We start from the raw sequence: 5,552 nt of genomic DNA, 5'->3' as shown, positions 1-5,552 counted from the left end.
TTCAAAATCTTCCTAAATAATCCTCAAGTATTCATTTCTAGATCATGACACATGTCCCCCTCGTAACTAGACATCTTTACAACGTCGTCATTCCCAGCACGCGGTGCCTAAAACGTATTTCACTTGTACGACGCGTGAACGTCTCTCCCTCCCCTTTCTATATTACAAAAATATTGAAAAACACGAGCTTCTCGTTTTCCAATCCTCCGCTTCAAAATTCAAATACGACGACACTCTCCGCCTTCGTCCTCCCTCATCTCGTCCGAATTACCTAATTTATATATTTTCACGCCCGGCCTCGATCGTATTTTTACACGTGGAAATTATAGCGCCGGTGTCAAAGGGAGCTCGCAATTTTCGAATCCGTTCGAGCAATCCGCACGCGCAGATTCGAGAATTAGCCGACGCGGAAAACCACCGCGCGGATAACGCTTCGTTGCCTCGGTTCCGCGTGGTCCTTCGACGTGAGGGGAGAGGGAGGGGGAGGGGGAGACTCTGGAGGGTGGAACGCGTCATAAAAATCGCGTCCATTTTCCATCGGAGGTGGAAAACGGACTGTTAGTCATAACGAACCGAGTCGAGACTATCGGGGATGAGAGGAGGGAGGGGGGAGGGTTGTGCGCGAGAGAATTGCAACCCGCCCAAATACACGCGTTGCGAGTATTAACGGACGGTGTGGAACGTATGAAACGTTTTCTCGTCTGGACAGGCTTGGTTGATACTCGCTGGCAGACGCGAGGCGGGTTTGTGCGAGTTCACGATTGAATATCCCCCGCGCTAGGGTTGGAGTGGTTGTGCAACGGTTAAAATGTGGTGGAGGGTTGGTTTACACGGTGCGTTTCATGTTGGGGAGGGGAGGGCGTTTAAAGGTACATCGAGGACTTTGAACGATGGTCGGGAGAAATTTATGGCGTCGTTCGATCGTGGATTAATTGTATAATGTAAATTGTGTCGTTCGTCGAGTCGTAAATTAGAGATGATGAAACGAAGGATGATTAGGAAGTTGTGATGATTGATGTTAATTTAATTATCATTGTATGAATTAATTATTATCATATAATCGTATCGTTCTGTTATTAAAAATATTTGTATTTTTGGAAAACTTTTGGATTCATGAGAAATTAGAGAAGAGGGAGATTGGAGATTTAAAATTTCAATTTTAGGTGTTTGTTGTAATTTTTGATGTTAATACAATACGTTGAGTATATCTTGAATGGTCATTGAAATCGTCAAATGAATGACATTATAAATGATATTATAATGAAACCGATCCCAATAGTTTCATAAGCTATTCCAAATAAAATTGTTTATTATAATCTTTGTGATATGTATATTTGTATGTGAAAATCTAACTTTGAATCAATGTAATTTTGATCATCCAGGGATTGTCTTTGAAATATCAATTCACTATGGATAGTTTTGTAACAGATTATGAGTTTATTTTCGTATAAATATTTGTTTTAAACCTGTTTTGATCTGTAATATATATATATTTATCTCAGCTACTTATAAACAGTCATTAGTGCTGGAACAATCATTGATATATTTCACAAGTATCTTAAAAATGTTAAGATCACAATCATTATCACATTTAATGATCATTGTTATAATGCATGTTTAATTAATTATATGTAGACAAAATTCATATCAAAAATTTTTATTTTAAATTAATATAATTTGGAAAATTAATAAGTATCGAAAATTTTAAATATACAAAAACTTATTTATTCTATTTTTATAATAAAGAAAAAAATTAAATTTCAACAAATAGAATAAAGTAGTATATTTTTTTTTAGAATTAAATTAAAATCAATAACCAATAATTTTAATTCGTCCAATATAATCCTGACGAAGTTCAAATTAGAATGCAGCAATCCATTCAAAAATTAAACTTCTATTTACCAAAATAAAATTTCATTCCCGACCAACCAAATAAAACTTTAACAAATAAAATTGGAAGGAGATTTTTCAATTTTTCATGAAATATAATTTCAATTAATACGCTACTAACTTTCATCTAATATATTTCATAAATTGTAACGTAAAATGTTAAACATAATACAATTACGTTATTAAAATATTACATTATCATCAAACACACTAAACTCGCTACTCATCAAATTACATTTTCTTCGAAATTTATAAACAACTTGCTCGTTCCGGGATTAAATTTAAAATTCGTTAGAATAAAATTTCGTTTATTTATTATATTAAATTTAAAATTAATACTTGAAATTAATATTCCCGAATTATTACTTCGTTTCGCTCGCTTTTAATCTCGATGCACCCCTCTCCCTCCTGCAAATCCTCACCCACTCCGATCTGTCCAAAATTTCTCCCATATTCCGGGAGAAAAACGTCCAGCATAGTTAACACGGAACCGAATGGGACGCGCGTTTCCAATAAAAATTGTCCTCGTTGTCAGCGTAAAAATATATTATCCCGGTAGTAGGGAAAAAATTCACGAGCTTGGCTGCGTATGGGGGAGGAGAAGAAGAAATACAAGCGTTGCACACACGCAGCTGCGTTATTTTCACGGCGATTTGTCGGCTCTGCTGTCGTACGTTATCCGGTCACTCGGGGCCATTATCATGAAAATTAGGAAGCGTCGTTGCAACCTGTGCGCGTCCACGGTGAATTAATTTTTCATAATTCAACCGAGGGGAGGAGGGGAGAAGGGGGGAGGGGAGGTTTAATCGTCGTCAAACGAGGCAGGGGAAAAAAAAAACACAAGGGGCGGTTGGTGGCGCGTGGCTATCCACTATCGGGGATTGAAATTCCGCGAGACGCGCGCATCAGGATCGATCGTGGTTTAATTACGAGTACATTTTGACGAATGTACCCGTGTCATGGTTAATCTACGGATATCATTTTCCCACCTCATGTCCCAGTTTTCTTCTCGTTTTTTGTCGCCCATCTCTGATCGATCGTGGATCAAAGTGTTTTTAACGTAACGAATTTAATTTTTCCCTGCTTCTCGAAATATATACTGCAGGGAATGTATCGAATATATTTTTAAATAAATAAATTCGATTAAAATAGATAGGGAAAATTGGTATTTAAAAAAAAATTCTTTCGAGTTTTTTATATTCTTTGAAAGTTGAAAGATGAAACGAAGGAGCGGTGTAGTGGCGTTGCGTATAATGTAAAAATTAAATTGCTTGTAATTTGAAAAATAAGCTTTACGGATATTTTCGCAAACCTAGTTTCGTGTATCACCATTGTGATAAAAGCTTTTTGTCGGGGTCAGATAAAGAGCTGACCACATGCGCCTCTTAATACTTCGATGCTAGGAGTATTTTCCCATAAGAAAAAAAAAAAAAAAAAAGGCACAATATAAAAAGACATATAGAGTTTTTTAATAGACTTTTATGTGAAAATATTGGCTGAAAAAAAATATTTATTGAAAGTCGATGGACAGTAGTCACTTCAAATATTTTCTACTTTAAAAATATTTATTTTGACGCAATTTATTTCATCCTCTAAAATAAATAATACTTATATCTCTTAAATTTTCTACTTTATTCGAATTCCCCTCTATATTGTATTATTTTAATTACTTTATATTATTATTTTCACTACTCTATAATTTCTATATGAAAATTCTATAATAAATTGAAAAGGTAAATTTCCAAATAATTTTATATTTTAGAAATAGAAGATTTGTAGAGTATAATTTGATTGATTACATTAAATTATAGATTAGAATTTTATAAGATATTTCTCTGTATATTGCAGTATGTTGAGAAATAAAAACTACAAATTTTATCTAAAAATAATAACAAACCATTTATTCTTAGAATTATCTTTTTTCTTGTATTACTAATTTAATAACACTCTGTATACTTGTTACATTCAATATATTTATTTTATATTTCATTTCATAGGCACATCTCTAAATATAACCCATAAAAAAATGTCAAGCCAATATCAAAAATTTGTAGAAATACCTTTTAATGAAATAAATAATAATACCTTATATATAATAAACATTCAATTAACGAGTGTCAATACGTAATACAAACAATAAAAATTAAAATAAATCATATATCATTTCCTGCTGATAAAACACAAAAAATAAAATACAAATAATAACACATGTTGCAAATTTTAAACCGTTCTTTATATACCTAAAACTTATTATTTAACATCTTCAATTTCCTCTCTCTAAAATCGACTCTCCCTCGCTTATTCAGAATCTCGCGGCAACCGGATGAACGAATTCCGCTGAGAAGGTTTCCGCTATTCCATTGAATTAACCGTGAGGCAAGATGCCCCTCAAAGCAACCGGAAGATCCCTCTTAATTCGGATCCTAGTCAGACTTTGCATCCTCGCTCGCTTCGAGGATCTTTCCGCGCAGATTCGCGTATTCGTCGCGGGAGAAACAACAATGACTGAGGCATTTGCGATTCAAATGTCTTGGTTGGAAACCAAAGGCAAGACTCGTGTCATTCCGATGTCCACGGCTCACTTGCGTGCGACGCGCATCGCTGACGGTTGCATTACGCTTCCCCCTTCATTTCGTTTTCTCCCTCTCTCTCTCTCTTACTCACTCTTAGGCGCGATTGTCGAGAGCCGTTTCGAAAGCCGCTATCCACGTCAGCAGCCAGGCGTCAAGCGGGCCAGGTTAGGTTTCACGCTAGGTGGCCGGTGAACAAGCGTCGAGACGGCGTCAGCGTTGCTGCTGCGGTCGACGCTGACGACCGCCGACGCTTTGAGACGAAAATGGGGGGGGTTCCGGGCCATGGAAACGCTTGCGAGTCTTGACTATGTTCGAGGGGGCGCGAGGTTGAGGGATGATGATGGGATGAATCGATGTGAGTGCGTCAGTTTGTGTAGGAGGCGGGTGGCGTGAGAGTGATAGGATTTTGCGGAGAGGAGTGGATTAGAGAGATAGGTGGGTAGATGGTGTGGAGAGTTTGAGGCGTGGAAGAAGAGTGTTTTGGTTCGAGAGCTCGAGATTATCATGCGAATGAGGGATGCCAATCGTGAATGTGAATACGGAGGGATTGGATGAAAAAGTTAGATGATGGAGGGTCAAGTCGAAAAGACAATCACAGTTGGAGAGTTAAGATGGAATTTTTGTGGAAACTGGCGATTCTATTGTATATGTATTGGAACAGATTTTTGTGTTGTACAAAAAGGATAATTATTTAAATTTTACATTTCTCATTTCAATATTTTTCAAGTTGTCAAAATCATCTCAGATAATTTTAGTTTATTTTAATTTTAGTTTCCAAGATATGTAACATAATTTAATATAATTTAATATAATATGACCATCATTAGTCATGTTAAAATTCATGTCACAATGAATGTATTCATAAGATAATTTCAAAGTTTTGTAAATATCTCAGAAATTAAAGTCGAAGAGGGAAAAAACATTTCTATATAATTACTTGTCAAAGTATTTAAAAAATAATTAACGTTGTTTAATTCACAATTAATAGGAATAATATATTTATTATAATTTTTAAAAAATCGAATTTGCAAAACTTTTTTAGTAAATATCCAATCCAATTAAAATACGTCATAATTAAAATATGTCAAA

The sequence above is a fragment of the Apis mellifera genome (genome assembly GCF_003254395.2).
Source record: "Apis mellifera strain DH4 linkage group LG10 unlocalized genomic scaffold, Amel_HAv3.1 GroupUN_244_associated_to_Group10, whole genome shotgun sequence".
NCBI lineage: Eukaryota > Metazoa > Arthropoda > Insecta > Hymenoptera > Apidae > Apis > Apis mellifera.
The sequence above is the reverse complement of the archived record's forward strand: the minus strand, read 5'-3'. Positions refer to the sequence as shown.